At 39.5% G+C, this 20,688-nt stretch overlaps 1 protein-coding gene and 1 long non-coding RNA gene across 3 annotated transcripts in view; one reads left to right on the plus strand and one right to left on the minus strand.

The window, feature by feature from the left end:
* Positions 1-20,688, plus strand: part of SPIDR (scaffold protein involved in DNA repair) — a 196,690-nt gene that overhangs the window by 132,619 nt on the left and 43,383 nt on the right. The gene's annotated exons all lie outside the window — the stretch shown is intronic.
* LOC146441968 (uncharacterized) lies at positions 10,791-13,255 on the minus strand. The gene is made up of 2 exons (XR_014850107.1): positions 13,069-13,255; positions 10,791-11,466 (listed from the first exon to the last, which is right to left on the minus strand). It is a non-coding gene; the product is annotated as an uncharacterized LOC146441968 (long non-coding RNA).

Genomic DNA, 20,688 nt, shown 5'->3' on the forward strand with positions numbered 1-20,688 from the left:
ATTAGATATCAAGGTAGATTAATACTTAATTGATTAGTATTTTAAACAGGCTATTTTATTGCATATCTTAATTTGCAGCACTTCACAATAACCCAGATGCTGTTGTCACAGGGAAGCATAAAAAATCCCATGCTAAGCTGAAAAGAAGCATGAAATTAAATGTGAAGTAGGGGAAGTGATGCATTTGGTTCAAGGCATCCAGTTTCTAGTAAGAGTGGCAAATTGTAGGATAAACCTCTATTTTGATTGTAAGAAAATGGGTTAATTTAATTGATTAAAGCTAACATTTGTGAAACATAGAAACTACAATGCTTGCCTGTGTGCATCTATCATTTATTGTTCATAAATGCACATGTATGGAATATGGCCTTTTACTGATAGACAAAGGGATATGTTTGAAGGGTTTAAGTTTGCTTAGCTGAAGTATTCAAAGCATTTTCCAAGGATGCTGAGAAATCTTTGCAGAGTCTGAGGAGTTCTCCGGCTTCTGTTGTACATAAATTGGATCCACATTCTCCGTATTATTGTTGAAATATTTGCCTTTCCCCCCATAACTAACTGCTCTTGCAAATGGACTTTTCATGCTGAAGGAGTTTCATGGGGGAAAAAAACCCAGAAGAAAATATGACTCGCTGTGACTGTCTGCCCATTTCCAGCATTCCTGGCATACTTTTTGCTGCCTTTTCCCCTCTGATGGCAGAGAGATACTTTTGTTAATGACACAACACATGTTTGTCTAAACCCAATTGTTTTGACTCTTTTTTTAAAAATGTCCTGGCTTGCAAGTTAGAAGATCCCAAAGAGACTCCTGTCAACCTGAGGAGCTCACTGGCTCAGAGGTGTCTGACTCACTGCGTCGGCCTTGTACTTTGTGTTCCTGGGATAAAGCAGTGTATAATTTGGATTTTGCTCCTGCCAGTATCTGTTTGTTTTGAGCAGGCCACGTGAGTTTAGTATAAAATAGAGCTGGTCAGTTTTGTGCCTTAAAGGACAGGGCTGGTTGTGTAGTAGTCAGTGTAACTAAAATAGATGCATTTTTGGGACTATTAGGCAGTTAAACTGGTCAGAGCACTTGGAGGATTTGCGTGAGAAGACTGGACAGAAAAGGGTGTTGTCATGAAGGAAGAGCTAACCACTGCTGGTAGAAAACAATGCTAGCTATAGCTGTGAATCCACACTTTAAAATCTGTGGGTGACTAGACAAATTTTCCATTCACTTCTCTTGGCATGTTTCAACCTATTTCCTACCTGAACATTGGCACTCCAGCCTGCTGTAGCTTTCTGTTCCAAGAATGAAAGAAAGACCGTACATTTACTTTAAAAATTAGTGTGATCTGCGTCTCTGCACTAGTCATTTGTGGTTCTTTCGGTTTTGCTCTTTATTTTGTTTTCCATTTGCCAGATCATAGAGCAGTGGAAAGGTCTGCCACCATGCAAGCAGGACCCTTGGGGAGCAAAATATTTAGAAGAGACAAGGATTTGTTTGAGTGGCTGGAAGAAATAGAAGTGAGGAAAATCACATTTCTCTTTCTGAGCAGGCCCACAGAAACATGATAGTCAGTTGCTGTAATTCATTGTGGTCTAGCAAGTTGTTGCAAGTTTCTGAGTAGTCTGTTCATATGTAATTCTTTGTAAAACAGTTTTATTGGCAAATGATAATCCTGTAGAACTAATTAATTTCTAAGTTGGATTTCCTTTTTCCCCCCTCTTTTTCTTAATCCAGTAATCTTAGCTGTTTATCATAACACAAATCTAGTAAATGGGTTAACCTGTCTGACGACATGCACAACTGAAAGTTGAGTGTCAGAGGCTGCACCTAGCATTCCAAGGAGATGGACTAATATATTGAAAAGTTGTCCTTGTGGTGTGGAAAACTTACCATAAGTTTTATAAAACGTATTGAAATAAACAACAACAGCATAAAAAACTCTGGAGGTATTCTTATTTGAAAAGAGCCCAGACTGGAAAGCACTGTCATGAAAGATCCATGTTCACAGATGCTAACATCTGTCAGAATGTTTTTTGTGGCTGACTTAAATCTGTTTACAGCATTCCATTTGTTTTTTGTGTTTTTTGCAACAAAACATTTTAAATGGAATGGTCATAAATGCAAGTTTTTAAAAATTACATTATGTTTCTGCGATGTGATTTTTCAAGTGGAAAATAAACAGGAAATAAGTAACTGAAATGCAGTAGAGAGTACTCCATAAACTAAAAGGTTTCTCCATTTTTCCCTTTTTCAAATCCTTCTCCGAAGTGAAGATAGGTGCTCTTAATATTCTTGCAAAGTAGTCTAATTGCTACTTGACAGACTTATAATAGTTCTCCTAATAGCTGTGGTTCAAGCTCTAGTAACTGGTTTCTGCTTTGAAGTCTCTCTCTTTTTTTTTTTCCTTTTTTATTCACAGTAAAGACTCCTTGACACTTGGATTATTCCCTTTTGCCTCCACCCTGCTCTATTTGTAATTCTCGAGTTGGAGCCACCAAAACAGAGAGTAAAGACAAAAGACTGTTGGAAAAACAGCTTCCAATGAAGACTTTAAATTGTATTATGTAGTTAACACTGTAGCTTCCCCATGCTGTTCTCTGGATAGCTCTGAAAGTCTGTTTTCCCTGCTGCTGATGCTGCAGATGACTAGATGGAACTTGGGCTTCTTCCAGTGCCACCGTAGTACAAAAATTTGTTAATTTGACATTGCCGTTTATTTTTCAGAGCTAAATATTTACATAATCTTATTCTGTCCAAGGGCAAGGTGAAAGCACTGTTATCTGATATACTCTGTACAAATAAAAAAAAAAGGACCCCTCAATGCACACCAGCATTTTTCATCTCTGTGCTGGGAATAGGCAATTAAACAATTTGCTGTTGTTCTAAAATATGTCAGGGCAGTGATGAAATAATGCTGGTACAGAAAAGAGGCTCAAGAAGATGATAGCCAGCACAGACCACAAGTGTGATAGGGATTCAGTCTGTTTGGAAAGCAAATGGACAGGAACAGAAACCAACTATCAGATGGCCAACACTGTGTGTGCCATCTTTGTATGCATCTAGCAAAAAGGAGACACTGTTTGCTTGTATTTTCTCCATACTCAAGTGCTTAGACTGATCAGTAAAGCACCCATGTGCTCACTGAAGATAGTCACACACACCCCAAGCCCTTTTTTTGGTCAAGGAGGAGGAGCAGCTCTACTAACTGGTGTATTCCCCATGATAGAAAAATTGCAGAAATACCTGAATATCACAGAGAGACAGATAAGTGGTGTAGAAACATCATTATGTAGAGCTGTGAGTTCCTCACCATTTACCTTGTAACCATACCATTTCACACCTCCCACTTTGGATGATCTAATGCAGGGCTTTAGGAAGCTGGGGAGGCTTTATTGCATCTGAACACCTCGTTTCCCACTGCCCTTTGCTTCATGGCTATATGCACCCAGTTGCTTGTTTTTGAGGGACTGTGGAAATGGCAGGAATGGGAAGAGTGATGTGGTTCCTGTACATTATCCTACAGTAGAGACCAGGCTAGGGAGAAGAAACCAAACAATTTGGAAAGGTAATTTTCCAGCCCTAGAGCCACAATCAAGGTATGTGCTGTTGTACATTGCATGGTTTCAAACAGGAATAGTAATTTTCCAGCACCTGTTATTCGTGAAGAATTATTCTAAGATGGCCTAGGTAAAAGGTATGGAATCTTACCCTTGGCTTTGACCTCTCTTCCCCCTGAACTTTTGTATCTCTGAAGGTTATGTGGTTGATGGAACTGAGCAGAAATCTTCCATGTGTGTTTTACACCTCTAAGTTTCACTGACTACACGACTTCCTGGAGGAAGTGCTAAAGTTGTGCTGAAGGTCTCAGAAACCTTTGTAAAAGTCAGATTGTGTCTCTGGAATTTGTTTTTCTTCTACCATCATACCCAAAGGCAAGGCCCATGAGCAGTGATAAATATAAATGCCTGGATGGAGATGAGCTAGCAGTTGGGAGAGAAATTTACGTCCTGAATATTACATAGAATTTCTTTGCCACTTGGGCAGGTAAAGAGTCTTTGTATGCATAGCTTTAAGTATCTGCAGATACAGTGCACATGCACAAAAACATCAGCACAGATTTTATATCATAGCAGTTCTCCGAAATGGAAGATTCTTAGAAATAACTTTCTTTCATCAGCTTTGTGAAAGCTTTGTAAAAGTATTGATGAAAATCAATACTCTTTGGAAAAGTGTTACAAACATATTCATACACTTTTGGGAAGAAGGTCTTGTGTCACAAAGAGTCAGGAATACACAGTTCTGTGCAGCTTTAAAATTATGGGCACACTCTATTAATTAAGACAAGACAGACTTTGAGAGGGACAATATTGCTGAAACATAGGCCTGGGCATCCATGTTTTAAGCTCTTACACACTTCCTTTTATAAAATGCAAAAGATTAAGTTACAGCCAACAATGCAAATAAAACAAAGCTCCTTGGAGAAGACAATCTTAATTCATTCTTTCAGTAAGCATTGTGGTTTAAAATTGGTATGTAAATTATAAATGTAACAAGGTTATCTAATGTTCACATGCCAGTCCTGACTGGTGGCTGCTGGTTTTGTTCCATTTCTCACAGCCAAAGGCAGTCAGCAGCATCACACTGAGCAGGGATCTTCTACAGACTGTGCTGAAATCCTCAAACTCATTTCAGTTAATGCTTCAACTCCCTCTTTGACTAAAGGGTGCTTCACAGGGTTTGGAGAAGAACATGCTCCTCAAATGGGATAAGGGATGAGCAAAGGCCTGGGATGAACTTACTGTATATTACACTTCACAGTGTGAGGGTTTGAGTGGGTTGGCAGTTAAGAATGATTTAGTTATTTTTTAATTTTAGTCCTACAGTGAGAAAAAAAGGAATAATTTAACTCATACATAATGCCTGATATATGTTCAAAATTGTTTCGCAACACAGTGAATTTAGATATTTGATTGGAGGTGTGTGTTTGACTGCACCATGGACGCTTCTGGAAAACATGCTTTACAAGTGCCTAAGGCAGGGAGTGAATGCAAAATATATTTCAGAGATGTTTCACATTTGAGAGGCTGAGAGAGTTGGAACTGTTCAGCCTGGAGAAGAGAAAGCTCCAGGGAAGAACTTAGAGTGGCCTTCCAGTACATAAAGAGGCCTTGCAGGAAGGCTGGAGAGGGACTTTTTACAAGGCCAAGTAGTGATAGGACAAGGGGGAATGAACTTAAACTGAAGGAGCATGTGTTTAGACTAGATATTAGGAGAAGATTCTTTACTATAGGGGTGGTCGGACACTGAAACAGGTTGCCTGGAAAGATTGTGGATGCCCCCTCCCTGGAATTGTTCAAGGCCAGGTTGGATGGAGCTCTGAACAGCCTGGTCTGCTGGAAGCTGTAGATTTCCTCTCTGAGGCAGCAGCTTTCCCCACTATTGAATTCAAATATGATCTAGTCATGACAACTACAGATGTTCTTGTCTTTGTCCTATAACAATGGGATTATGCGTTTTCCACTGCCTCTGAACAAATGCCAGAATTTGTAAATTCTGTTTGACATGAGGAAAAAATGTGCGAGGAAATTAATTTGATTGGAACAAGTTATGTCACATATTCAATATGGAGCTATAAATTAACTGGCCTTAATAACATAAGTAGGAAGTGGAAGAGAATGTTAGCAAAGACACTCAGTGCCTAATCTTTGCAAAAGTGTTTTTAATTTCTTTATTTCTATTTAATTTAATGGTAAGTGGGTATTTCCTCTCCAAGGGAGCTGAAAACTGCCAAAACTTTCTTGCTGCAGCCTGGGTTGTTTAGTCGTGATTAAAAATATCTGGGTTAGGAGCTCATCTATACCTTGGTGCTTCTGTCTATCTGAGTCATCATTTGTATTTGGACTGCCAGGGTTTGAGGAAGAAGTGTAGCAATAGTATCCTGAGAAAATAGGTATTTGAAGTGGGTGCATGAACAGTCAGGAAAATCAGTGTCTCCCAGGCTGTTTATGTTTCAGCAGTGCAAGTGGGAAGGGACTCTACTAAGGTTGTGGATTTTTAAGAAATTAGTTGGAAATCAGATTATATGTACCAAGGAGAAGGGGGAGAATTCAAAGCAAAAAGAGGTGTCACATCTGGTTTGGAGACTGCAACTTCAGCAAATCAACAAATTGCAATTGGATAATTTCTTCTTAAATGCTTGCAAGGGTTTCACCTCATTGGATAACATCTGTATGCAAGACTTAGGAAACCCCTGTGTAGACAAATGGGTTGCATTCTGTGATTTTTTTTTGATCCCTGCTGAATACAGAGAAGCTTAATTTGGGGGTGATCTGCCTGGTTGCAGTTGCTATTCGGGTAGTGCAAATCAGAAGAAATTTAAAAGTCGTGCATTGAACAAAATCGTGAGAAAGAATCATGATGTTTGGATATAAGATTTTTTTTTTTTATAAATGTACATTTGGGTGTTCCTAAACTTTTTCGGTGAAGAACCACAAATTTTCTGATCAACGTAGTGTAAAAATGGATTTCCATTATAAAAATGAAAAATAAAAGCTAGGTATGACTCTTACTTACTGATTCAGGCTTGTGATTTAGTGTAGCATATTGGATAGCACACCAACGTGCCTGGCCTCCCTGCACACACCAGAAGGGTTTGTCGCTGTCTTGAGGTCACCTACTGAAATCCAGAGAAGCAGATGGTGGCAAAGTAACTACTTTCACGATAAAACCAACTATTTTAGCAGAGCAGATAATCAGTCCAATAGTCAAATAAGAATGAAGATTTTGTGTGCACACAGTGTGGATGAATAAAAATTGCTGATTGTTGCAGCACTTCAGTATCCTAATGTTTGAGTCTCAATCTGCAACTCAGAAATAGATGCTTTTTCCCTTTCCTCTGTATGTCCTGGAGAAAGGCTTATCCAGGACATCCAGAGTCTCTTTCTTTTTTGTCCTGGAATTTAGTTTTCTATTCTGCACAATAAAAATATAAGCGCTGTAGCAAGTTTTGGGAGCCTGCAGAGCTCCTAGGTATAAAGTGTTGTTTCCCTGCTCCGTGGATGTCACTGCCCGCGTTATTTATTATAAGAGGGTTTGTAAAGCAGAAGTGGTATTACAGCAAAAGGCGGCGATACACGGTGAGAGCCGGGCTGTGCAGACTGACACTGCTGTGGCCGCAGGTCAGCCCCTCGGTGAGCAGATATTTCCTGCCTTTCTCCAAGCCCTCCCGGGAAGCGCAGGGGTTGCGGGAGGGCACATGGTTCGTCTCTCCCCCTGCATCCCCCAGAGTGTCTCCGCACACGCTGTTCAGTAAACAACCCGGGCAGAACCAGAGCGAGCTGGTTCGGAGCAGCCAGTTCATTCACACAGCCCTCTTGGAAAGCGCTGCCTTTGCGCAGCCCTGACGTACGGGCTGGGGGGAAGTGGAGAAGTTAGTATTTATGTTTTCATTAATGCTTTTTATAGCTGCGAGCCAGCTGTAGCTAGTTAGCATTAGCCTAGGACATCTATTAGCGTGCAGACCTCTTACGCAGGATAAAGGGCTTCTGATGGAAACAGAGTTGTTACTCATGGTACTCCCGGCTGCGTGTTTACATGAGTGCTGTTTGTGCTGACATAGGATGTATGTTAGAACAGCGTGCACCTTTCTAATGAACAAGTTTTCCAGGATTCAAGGGGATTTTGTAGAAAAACTTCTAGCGTAGCAAATGTTGAGATTTGCATCTTTCAATGGGGTGTTGCTTGTTTAAAAGCTATTCTATTTAAATAATGCTCTGCAGCCATGCAGATACTGAAATTATTTTGTGTTTAGCTTATAGGATATATTGTGAATAAGCAGTATTCCTGCAAGTCTTGAACACACCAATGTGAACTGTTAAAAGTTTTTGCTATGAATGATGTAAGTGGCTGGCAGTAGCACAGGGTGAATTGGACCTAAGGGTTTGGTCCAGTGGAATTGATGGCTCAGCTATCCTTCTCTGGTTTCTCCCAGTTTTTTGCTTTTATGGTCCCCCCCCCCCCCCCCTTCTGGAAGCTGGTTAGTCAGGAGAGTATTTAAAAATAAATAACAAAAGCAACTGCAAAACAGAGAATGAGGAAGGCACAAGAAGCGTTGTTTTTAGAGCTCCAGTATGACAAGCACGATGGTCTCTGGTATTTGCATCAATAAGACAATTTCCTTTCCTGGTCAGTCAGCGTTCCCCTTACAGTTCTGACACCTCCATTCATCCAGGCAACCACACAGATGCCTAAAGAAAAAGTGTAGGAAATTTTGTCTATGCTCTGCTTTGCATTTCTGTAGAATGTGTGAAATGAACTTAGTGCTTTCTCACGGATAATTTAGTCCTTCTAATAGTTAAAGCTTTGGAATGGAAAGTTTCAGCACTGACTTCCCTCTCAAGTAGCTTTCTTCTTCCAAAGGTAGATTGTACTGAAGACCTGTCATCTCTATTCCTCTTCTTCTCAGGTCTTTTGCTGCTACTTGCAGTGTGTGTTACAGACTGGAGAAGATTCCTTCGCCATTGTAAAACGATCTCAGTGTGAATTTCCACTCCTCTTATCTTTGTCACAGCCCCACCAGCTGTCAGTGATGAACCGTTTTCAGTCAAGGGGAATTCAAAAAGTTCATTGTAAAAAGTTTTGTTTGCCTCTTTAAGCCTAACCTCATGAAAGGGTTGATTACATCAGCCATCATCGTGTCAGAATTATACCTTTATGGTTCACAAAAAGAAGCCTTATAGTGCTATTCTTTTTCATCTGCACAACAGTATCTGTGTGTGAAACTGCTGAGTAGCCCCACATGCCAGTGTCAACTCACATGGTTGAACTATAGTCTTACGAAGACAAAAAGTGGGGTTATCTCCCAAAATTGAATCACTTCTAATCTTCTGTTCAGATAAATTTCCTCCACCCATCCATTTAGGTACACCACCCTTAATGATCCACTTGAGAAGAATGTGACAGGCTCTTGAAAACCCTGTGAGGCTGTGGAAGCGCAGCGCATGAATTATGCGTGTTCAGTGCCTGCAGCCTTAACCTCAAAATACAGGTGGGAAAACTTATATCAGCAGTATCTAGACTTCCCTACAGATCGTGTCTGTGATTTCGTTCTCTTTTGCCTTTACGAATGTGGTCAGGGCTCAGTTCGTTCCAATTTCAAAGTCAGCTGGTCTTTTGAGGACCAGAAGAATAATTTCTTACTTGGCAAATTCAAGCTTTGATGTACTCACATTCTTCCTTTTAATGCAAACCAGCAAAATTGTGCTGGAATGTTTTGCACCATTCAGTAAATCTGCTGGAAGCTCGTTCACTGTGATCTGATAGAAAACATTTTTGTTCGTTTTTACTATTCTACTAAATGCTTTGTAAGCGTTTGGTTTTTTTATGCAGAAGGAAATGACCTATGCGGTGTCATCACATGCTGGCCCTTGGGCTTGTTTTGGACTTGCTGTTCTGCCATTCAGGGTCCTTGCTCATTTGTTCCTCAGGCTCTTGTGACTGAAACGAAAACCTCTGCGCAAGAAGTTAGTTGGAGGAATGTGGATAATTGGGAAAAGCAGTTTTACTCAACAGTTTTCCCACAAAGATGGCTGGGACAACCAGCACTGTGCTGCTAGCTTTGGGTGTTGTGGTCACAGATCATTGTACCAGATTCTGAATTGACCGTGTAGCCTAAAAAGCAATGTCTTTCTGCTCCAAACATTTGGCAAAGGTGTTTTTAGTGCTTTCTCAGAGTTCATACTTCTGTGTTATCTAACTTAACACAGCCAAATTTAACATAGCTAAATCTTTACTGCCCAGTCCTTTCCCTGAGTCAGTTGCCAGTTGTGTTTAATTTTTGGTTTTAATTTATGGCTCATTTTTCCAACATGCAAGGAACATTTGTTTGAAGGCAAGGAAGCATTTTTAACCATGGCAAGGCACCTGGTTACAGTATGGATTTTCCCATTCCTCAAATGCTGGTACTCTAGGATAGTACATAATTATATCCTGGAACCAAGTGAAATCATCTTTACTAAATCTGGCAGGAGATTTTTCACTTATTTTCTGGATGGATTTTTCGGATTGCTTGAGGATGGCCTTTTCCTGTGTGTTCTGTCCATAGGATCCTAATGAGGCACATGATATGTGGGAGGCATGGATAAGAGAGAGATAAAGCTGTAATTTCTGTCATCAGGCAGTACTGGGTTGACAACTACTAATTTTATCTAATCTATTCACCATATACCTTACTCCCTATGCTGAGTAATTGCCAGAAAACTCCCTTCTTTGGCCCCTTTGCAAAACAGTTTAATGCATATTTTCTCTCTCTGCATGTGTCTGTATTATGTTAGTATATTTCATATCTGAGAAATAATTGTTTTGCCCGTTTGAAAAAAAGAAGTTATTGTCTTGGGGTTCAGATGTACAAATGGAATGGATCATGAAGAAGAAGGATCTTTAAGGAGGTATTGGAATTGGAGACCTTGTTGGTGTGTTTGAGAGATCCATCCATACACAGTACAGCTCACTACAGTAAAGATAAGAACAGAAAAGATTAACAGTGATTTCTGTGGATTATTTACATGGACTATTGTTCTTCACACACACACACACACACACACACACACACACACACACTTGTTTCATCCATCTGTTGAAATTTGCTAAAGCGTGTGAGGAGTCTGAGCAAACTGCTGCATATCTCATGTGCCCAGTCTGATGGGGCATGAACCTGGTTAAGGTTTCTAGACGTTCTGTGATAATTGGTATATGTGCCTTATGGAAAAAGAGTGAAAAAACCAAAAGATTCTTCATATGGTGCTATTTACCAGTAACAGTTTTTCATTTCTGTTTTTATTTGGAAGTGCTGAGTTAAGGTTTCAGATTAATTTTAATTGTGGTCTTTGCTAAGATTAAAGTTACAGTGTCTATAAACCAATTGACATTTTATGGTTGAACATGGAAAACTGTCAAATAGAAACGTTTTATATACCAATGACAGTGTCTGAATTACTCCCTTTCCCCCCTACCCCCCAGTTATCAGTGACCTCTAACTACCAGTTTCCTTTGCCAGTCAAGTCCCATTTTCTCAATCACCCACATTTAAAATCCAAAAACTCAGATGTTTTGTTCTCAGCAGTACTTCTAGTGTGAGTGTCTTCTTGCAATTAGTAAAAACTCACAGGTTTTCTTCATCCTGTTGTGAATAAAATGTTGGCTGACCAGTTTTTTTCCAAGTGGGGAAGGAGGAGGGCAGGCAAGATTGGAGGAGCATTTCCATACTGGGCACTTTAGGTCAAGCATGAATGTACAGAAAGGTGTTGAAATCTTGGGAGAAGCTGTAGGCAGTAAGTGAGAGTGATGGTCTTGTTGAGCAGCTTCCCATGGGAGTTGGCAGGATGGTGATTTGTGAAAGATGTGTAGGGTTAATTTCTTTTAATGAGCAAGTGCTCAACTACACTTCCAGTCGCTGGCTCTCCTGGCTTATGTCTGCTGAACTATCCAGTAGGGAAGGGGGAAAATAGAAAAGAAATCAAAAGCAAGCCCTTTTTATTACGAAATTATGACAATTTAAATTTAAATTTTCAACATAATTAGTTCTGAAAATTCAGAACCTTCAACCCATGCCTGCCACTCCCTTCCTCCACTGCCCCACCAATGCAGAAAAATGCAGATAATCACAGTTCCCCTCTTTGCTGAGGCTTACCTGTGTGCAGAATTCATGAGGAGATGAATGCCAAATAGGTGGGGTGCACATTTAAACTGTGGTAATTTCCCACAGTAAAACTATTTTGTTACGCTCATCTGAAGGAATTTTAGTCTACCTAGGGATTAGTAATAGAAACTTGTTCAGTGATAGCTTGTCCAGTATTTTTCCCACTAAATGATTTCTTGAGTTACCTTTTGTCTTCTGCTCTTGGTCTAGGGACTAAGAGTTCTCTATTCATCTTCTTAGCAGCAGCACTCAAACTGGGAATCACACACTTCCTGACAACCCCTCTGCTTGAGAGGCAGGAGAGAGGGAAGACCACCAGAGTGTGCTTGTGGAGAAGGCAGGAATGCCAGTGCTGTAGGGGAGTGGAGCAGAGGGGATGTTTGGGCAGCAGGGTGGCCATGGGGAAATGTGACCCCATGGGAGACTGCCGTGCTGGCAGGGCTGAGCATATGTGCAGGCATAGAGCAGGAGCCCAGAAAACATGTGGCTTCTGCTGTTGCTGAACCCCATCCTGCCAAGTCTCCATGGAGGCCTTTAGTGTGGGTTCGGTAGCTTCTGGCAGCCAAGGGCTCTCTGCATTGCTCATTTGTCCTTTGGCTAGAGCTTGCAAAGCACAGCTCCATCAACAGCTTATCACATGCTCTGCTCTTCTCCCTGAAGCTCTCCAGTAGCACATGCCCTTTCTCCTTTCCCCTACTTCGTGCACTGCTTAGTGTGTGACCTGCTATTTCAGAACACCCTACAGTTTGCCTGGCTTCTTACAGCATGTAAATGCATTCCCTTCCCAAAGAACTAAAAATCTCTTCTTTTTAAGACCTGACAATTAAGGTGATTACAAAATAGCTTGAGGGGGAATGAATTCGAGTTACATCACTGGAATCATGCGATGTCTCAGCAAAGACTAGTTCAGCTCACAGTGAAGTGTGTTTGAAAGCATGAGTAGTGTTTGTGAGCTGGAAGCAACCCCTGCCCGTAGGTAGCCTGATATTTTCCACTATGAAAAATTCTTGTGACCTTTTATTTGCAAAGCTGTTTCAACTCCATTGTTTGCTGTAGACGTTTGATGTTCAGAGGGGAATGCCCTCGAGGTGGGAAAATGCCTTGTTTTCTTTGGCAGCGGCTACAGCTGGCTCTACCATGGAAACAGTTGGGGTTGGAAAGGGAGGAGGGGGAGAGAGATAAAGGGTAGACTATCCTCCTCCAGCCTGAGAGGTTCATGCCACCCCAGGCAGGAAATATTTCAAGTTGAGGGACAGAGAGCTGAAGTAAAGCTGTTCCCAAGCCATCTTCCCAAGTAGGGCATAAGCCACACTGTTCCAGCTCCCTGTGAGGGCATCACATGATACTTTCCATATGTGTGAAGCAACAGGTGGGTGGCACTTACCTATAGCCTGACCCGGGGCTGACAGAATTCCTCTTTCTTTCCCAGCAGTGGGACTCAAATGTCCCCTGATTCAAATGGTAACAGTCTGCTCAAGCCATGGACCTGCTAGTACAAATAGACATTCTTTAACCATATCTTGAGAAGTACAGGTGGAAAATACACAAAAGATATGTAATACTGGATTTCTGCAGAAAATATATATATACTGAAAACGGAATGTGTCATCTGTTGATTTCAGAGTGCTTAACCTTATCACCTTCAGATTCTAAACAGGAAGGTTTAGTAAGTTTTATCTATATTTGCTTGTGAATTAAAAAAAATTGGCAAGAACACAACTTAGGATGTGTGGGGGTTTATATATATATTTATATGAGTGAATGATACATATAAACTCTTGTGTTTACTCTCTCTAGGCCCATGTTTTTTCCCAGAGCAGCACAGCCTGCTGCACTTTTGATTTCTTTGATCAGGCTGTTCTTTCCATTTTCTACTGTTTTATCAGACATGTATCTCTGTTTTCACAGCGCAAACTTGAGATCTCTATATTAGTTTGCAGCCAGTGTACTATTTATTAATGGACTTTAAAGTCTTACCTTCCTCTCTCTCTCTCCCCAGCTCGGTGTTATACAATAGAAAAGGATGAATATTGCTAAATAGTTACTATTTGTTTGCAGAATTGATGTGGCATGTAAAGCAAATAATTACACATACAAATAGTTCTGGTACTCACAGCTATTTCTCCTGCGTACGCACATAAGGGATTTACACACTTGTAAGGTCAGATTTTGCTTACATAAACGATCTTATCTTCTTGCACCCTGCGCCATGTGGTATTCCAAACATTGTGGGGAACATGAAAAATGTCAACAGTATATACACATCACTTTGGCATATGGCATACAATATAGACCAGTTACAGAGCATGTGGAATAGGGCAGTACAGCAATTAGTGTTTTATTCAGGAATTTGTATTTCTTTTGATTGTTTCACATTCCGGGTGAATAAAAGTTTTCTCTGAACAATTCAAGTGAGCTGGGCTAAGGAGGTGCTTCTCTGAAAGGAGCTGAGAAAGTAAGAACCCCAAAAAGTAGCTATTGGAGGAGGAAGGAGAGTCAAGGAATGTTGGGCAATGTGGGACCACTTTTTAAGGAGTTCTGCTGGAACTGCAACACTGCAGGAGTCACTGACACTCTTTCCAAGGTGAGACCAGAGGTTGGGCTTGGGACCAACATCTCCTATTCACCCTGTGTGAAAAATGTAGAGAGAACACTCTAGTTCTTGGATCTCATACAGGAAAATAAACCCCAGAATGTGTTATTCTGGGGGGAGTGGGAAAAGGAGGAGAGGAAGGAGATGTGGGAAAAGAAGAGGAGGAGATGAACATTCATCTTATTTATTGTGGTTGTGAAGGTGTGCCTAGGATTGGTTGATGGGGATTGGATTAAGTGGTAATTGAGTAACAATTAATTAATCAGATTATCATTAATTCTGACCAGATAATGAGGGAGGGTAGGAGAAACTGTGTGTTTAAACAAATGTGGTTTTAGTTGAGTGCAACTATCTGTTATTTAAGGGGGCTGAGGGAGAGAGCAACTGGACAGTGCCATCTTTGTTTGTCAAGAAATCCTTCAAACGCCAATCTAGCAATTTTTTCATAGTGGATTGATCCAAGATTTGACCCTGCTTCCTTTTTGTCCTGTCATCTACTCTCTTAGAGGTTGTATTCACCTTCATTGCTAATGTCTGTAGGTTACTGGGATTTTCCCACTTTAAAAATACCTCTCCATGTGATTCTCTTAAACTGATACAAACCACTGGCAAAGAGTAAGTAATTCTTTATAAGTAACTGAACTATCTCTTGAATAAAATAACATTTTAAGCTTATGTAGGTATGTTACAAGTGAAGGGGAGAAGTGAAAATACTGTGAAAATGCTTTCCTCTTATTAAAAAAAAAACCAAAAAAACCAAGAAACAAACTGTTTATCATGTAGGGGATTTTAAGACTTGATTGTATTCTCAGGGTCTTTTTACTTTCTTCATCTTTTTGCTTCTTGTACTTCTGCTGGAAAATCTTGATGTTACTAATAGAAGGACAAAATACATTACTTGAAGTAATTGCATTAATGGAATACTGAAAAAAAATCTTCATAATTCAGTTTCTCCTGCTATAAAGACTTACAGATGGACTCTTGCTTTCAACTAGCATAATATAGTAGTATTAAGCATTTTTGATGGTATTCAGAACTGTCTGGTGGATGTTTTAAACAGGCTGAGAAAAATTTGCCATTAGCTTGTTGGTATAGTCTTATGTTGGCTTTATAAAACAGAGGTTAGGTAAGAAACTGAGGAAAGATATTGCTATTTGAATACTTGAAGTAATGATTCATTTAATGCTTTAAATAAATACAGGATTTTTAACTAGCCTACGTTTATTTAGGTCCAGGTTTATTATTTATGAGTTGCTTGACATTCCAAAAACCAGGGAACAAAAGACTCCTTATACATAATTTTAAAAGGTGTGGCAATCAGGTAGGATTATCTCTTTTGCCATGTCATAATATCTTGATGTTTTGTTAGGGCATTTTACCCTTTTATTGTTTCCTAGAAGAAATATAGTAAGCCACATACAAATAATCCTTTAATTTTTTAAAAATTACTTATTTTCAAGTATATTTTAGATATATTAGGCAGCACTTAACATAGCCCTGACATTTTTTCAATAAACTGAAGTGGAATGCGGCATTTTATCCCTCCTGAGTAAGAAACTGCAATTACTACACCAACATTTTAAAAAAAATATGATCAATGTTTGAAATCACATGATTAATAATACCAGCTGATAAATACTCCCAGTTTCCCTGAGAAACTGGCAGCAGGTTAACAAGTGAACAGTCAGAGAAGTATGATACTTGAGGTTTTCAAGAAGGATCAGTTATGTAGCATAGGGCAGTTCCCAGGAAAAAGTTGTTTATTTTCCTCCTGGCAATCCTGTTTTTTTATTATTTTATTCTCTCCTCAAAGTCCAAGCTGTATGACATCTTTATGCATAGCTGTGGGGACACACAGTGCTGTGAAACTCATTCTGCTCTATATCTGTTACCTATTCCTTTGGAAAGTTAAATCTTCGGCGTATTGTTCTATTGGACATCTGAGAAGCAAAATTTGCTTTATTGTCACAGACTTTTCCTTTTCTGGTGTAACACCATTATGGTGGTACCACAAAGAGAAGTCTTCTAGATGTTTGCATGATATTTCAGGACAACATACACCCGAGGTTTTGCTATACTGATGATGCCCCACATTATTTTTGAGCTACACTGGGGAGTTTCTAGGAAATTGCATCAAATACTGAACGTACTAATAAAACCTTGGCCTTACCACAATTGTGATAAAATTTTGAAAAGCAATCTCATCTTTGGAGACAGACTGGAAGGAGCTACCAGGTTGCTCTCAAGGACTTGCCCATTTAGTGCAAACTCTTTGGACTACGGTCTTGACAACTAGTGAGGGATCAGGAGAGGAACACCCTTCCTAAGAAGTCAGGAGCCCTGTGTGATTATAGGTACAAGGAAGGGAGGCAATCTTCTGTAATTTCAATAGCTAAAAATCACATAAGGTTTATAGTGCAGCAGGGGTGGTGTGCATGCCTTTGAATTTTCTCTAGAGAAAGTTTGCATCTTACTTGGTCAGAGGAGGAAGAGAGCTTTGATATCACTGGTCTATGTACAGTCATGTACAGTCATGTACAGTACACAGGTCAGCATGTTCCTGCTTGTAGAGTTAGAGTAAGGTTCAGCTCCCTGTACACACTGATCAAAACACATCTGATATGCATTCTTAGGTGTTCCTGTGGATTTCTCAAACTTAACTTAGCCAAATGAGTTGTAGTGCCAAGGGCTAAAGCCAGGAGAAATCACATAGTGTCCACTCAGGATGACTTCTTTCACTGGGGTGAATAAACTGTGTTTAGTATTTGTTTAAAATTCTGACATCTTCTGCAAGCAGAACATGTTTCATATTTAGAAAGAAAATATTCAGAGGGCTTCATCATTCCAAGAGTTCTTTGGAATAAGAACATTTAAAATATTGTCTCATAAACTGAATTGCAGCAAACAGCTCTCAAAGGCTACTGGAGTTCAGTGAGAGTTTTGGGAAGTGACCAGGAGTTATGTATTACATCAGGTGGTGTAATAAGTACCATTGCCTTGTAAGTATTTTCACTTCTTCTGTAATCCTAAATCCAGGTGTAAGTGTACATAGATTACTATTACCTCCATATGATGGGCTGGACTATTTGCATATCCTTTTCACATATGGATAATACTATTCCAATCCAAAAATAACCATAGTAGGAGTTTGTGAGTGGTAAATGGTGGAGGGAAGATCAGTCTCTCAATAGTAAAAGCCCCAAGTGCCTGTCAGAAAGGAGCATAGATACCTCATTTCCTTGGCTGAATTTTGATAGTTAAGGACCACTTTTAGCATTTTGTGCAGGATTTGTTTTTATTTTTATTTTGCCTGTTACCTTTGTGAAAGGAAATATTTAATAATTTTTTCCCATAAATGTTTACCCGTAGCTCTCCCGAATTAAGAATGTCTCACTCTGCAGGAATGTGAACTAAAAACCAAATAAAGCTTGTAGGCTTCACAACACGGTCATTCGTGCCAACGCTCTGGCCTGTGCTTAATGATGACCCAAAGTCTGACAGTTTATATCTATTTAGTTCTTTAAAAACAGCAAACATGATTTCTTTTCTTTTTTTCCCCTGTCCCTTTATATCAGCAAGAAAATTTGCTGGGTTTGTCACTATCTCCATAAATAGATACTATTTCGGTCATTATGAAAAAAAAATTTAACTGTAATTCTCGCAAGTATGAAGTGATAAACCAAAGGAAACAATGTTCATAACAGTCTCATTTAGCAGCTGATCTGCCTCAGTCCACATAAAGGAAATGCTACAGTGAATATGTTCATTTTAGCAAAATAATTTTTCACTCTAGTGTATTTTGAGTGTTGTAGATGTCACGAAAGGATCTTGAAACAATTTTTTAAATCAAATTGATTTACAAGTAAAGTAGAAAATCATTACAGCAGACCATTAAATGGCACCCACATTTGAAGCTTAGGTAAGTTGAATAAGTTCACTAAACTATACAGAAGGTACATGAGAAGAAATACAAGTCAGAAGTGTAGCTGGCAGTTGGATGCAGATTGAAATCTGAGTTTGAAAGCCTGAACTTCACTTTTGAAGGCTCTTCTACGTATTCGGTGTTAGTGAACTGATTCTGATCGGGAAATTAAGTTATGTGTTTGTGTGTTTTTGTAGTGTATAGCTGTAAATGCACATTGGCCAACTGAAAAGGCTAAATGGACTCTAAAATATGCAAAAAAGTAAACTTTTTGTAGGGCTTTAAACATGTTTTCCATTAGACTGGCTTTCAGTGATTTTGAAGTGTTTCTGCTGGTCCTGCTAGGTTAAGCTTACATTTTTAAATTGGCCTGTCTCTTCTGCAGTTATAAAATTAAAATTCAATATTGTTTCTAATATTGCATTGTGCGCTATCATTCCTACAAATATTTTGTGTAAAAATTAGTTTTACAAGCATTATTCTTGCAAGAATAACAATCCCCCTCCAGTCTGTGGGGATTCAGACCGTATTTCCATCAAAACCGAGCCAAAAGATAAATGCTTGAGGCAGGGGGATTGTGATGGACCTTCAACCAGTGGCAGAAAGCCCATTTGTTTTTATGCTTTTTCTTGGGTGTGACCAAAACTGTGATCTCTCATTGGGAAATCCATGCTAAATTATTCACTTTCTCTCTAATCTAGTTTGAAATGAATCTGACTCCATATCTATCTCCCCAGATCTCTTCAGCCTAGTGAGCTGTCTTTTTGCCACTACTTGCAGGGTGCCCATTCAGGTGAGCTGGGACAGCTGGTTTTGATGCTAAGTCAGCAAACCGATGCAATGGAAAAACAGAATCATAGAATGATTTGGGTTGAAGGGACATTTAAAGGCCATCTAGTCCAACCATCCTACCATGAGCTGGGACATATTCAACAAGATAAGGTGTTTCAGAGCCTCATCCAACCTGACCTTGAATTTTCCTAGGGATAGGGCATCTACCACTTGTATGGGCAACCTGTTGCAGGGTTTCACCACCCTCACTGTAAAATTTTAAAAATCCTCCTTATATCTGGGCTGAATCTTAATTTAAACCCTCTCTTAATTTAAAACCATTACCCCTTTTCCTGTCACAATAAGACCTGTTGAAAAGTTTGTCCCTGTCTTTCTTATAAGCCTCCTTTAAATATTAAAAGGCAATAAGGTCTTCCCAGAGCCTTTCCTTCTCCAGGTTGACTCAGCAGCCTGTCTTCATAAGAAAGGTGCTTCAGCCCTTGGTCATTTTTGTAAACCTCCTATGGACCTGTTCCAACAGGTCTTATGTCTTTCCTCTGCTGAAAACTTCAGAGCTAGATATAGTACTTCAGGTAAATAACTTCATTTTTGCATCTGAGATTTGTTTGTTAAAGGCAAATCAATTCCCTGATCTGATTTCTTGTGCTGCCTCAACCTGGTTTTGCCATCACAGTTAGGGAGGAGAGGGGACAGCTTAAAACTGTGGAATCAGTGGTATAGGGCAGAAAGCCCTTCGTCTGGTTTCTCCACTTTCTGACATGAAATTGGTTTTTAGTTTGTGGATGCTGAATTAGTGGAATTTTAAGTTTGTGGATGCTAACTGTGTAGTTGATACCGCCTGGAAAATAGTAAATTCAAGTCTGAAAGTTCAATATATATATATTTTTTTTTCCCTCCATGGATGTGTTTGGGCATCTATATTTGCATAAGGAAAAATGTTTAGTTTAAAATTTCGCTCTTCTTGTACATAATGAAAAACACAGAATTTTATGATTTTAGAGAAAAATCCTTCAGTGGACCTAATGTCAAGTCACAGAAGACAAAAATTATTTTGAAATCTACAGAGCACTCAAATGCATGCCATGAGAAGTTGGATATTTTCTTAGCTGAATCTGGTCATTAAAAAGTTTAGTTTGTGGGGAAGTGTAGGTGGAGATGTTAATATTTCTTTCATTACTCAATGAGAAATTTGAAAACAATGTAAAAAGTTTCCTGTGTCCTGAGATTGCCTATGTTAAATTTTAGTCTTTTAATACCACAAATCTTACACAAAACAACTAGAACATGGAAGGTCATTTTGTCTGTTTCTAGGCAGAGCAAGTATTCTGACCCTGAGCATTACAAAATCTGATTTCTGTTTTCTTTGAGCAGTTTCACTTAGATTAACACAGCCTTATGTCATCAGAGACAGTAGATGTTGTTCTTTCTTTTCACATGGCATTCTTCTGTGTCTTACCCCGTACTGCAAACTGACCTCATCACAGATCATTGTGATTTGATTGGATTAAACAGAGGTGTTGGGAAGGAATTGGAAAGACAAAGGAAAAGCATTCCTTGGCTTCTCCTTTTGACAGGGTTGTATTTCAGGAAAACCTCTAACTAAAATCTGTTGAAGTGCACAGCCTATGTGGAAGTTCCTTACTGTATATGAAAATGGTGCTGCAGTGTGAAAGATAATATTCTTGCTTTCTGGGAGC

Source organism: Lichenostomus cassidix, chromosome 2, assembly GCF_008360975.1.
Source record: "Lichenostomus cassidix isolate B80296 chromosome 2, HeHo_3.0, whole genome shotgun sequence".
NCBI lineage: Eukaryota > Metazoa > Chordata > Aves > Passeriformes > Meliphagidae > Lichenostomus > Lichenostomus cassidix.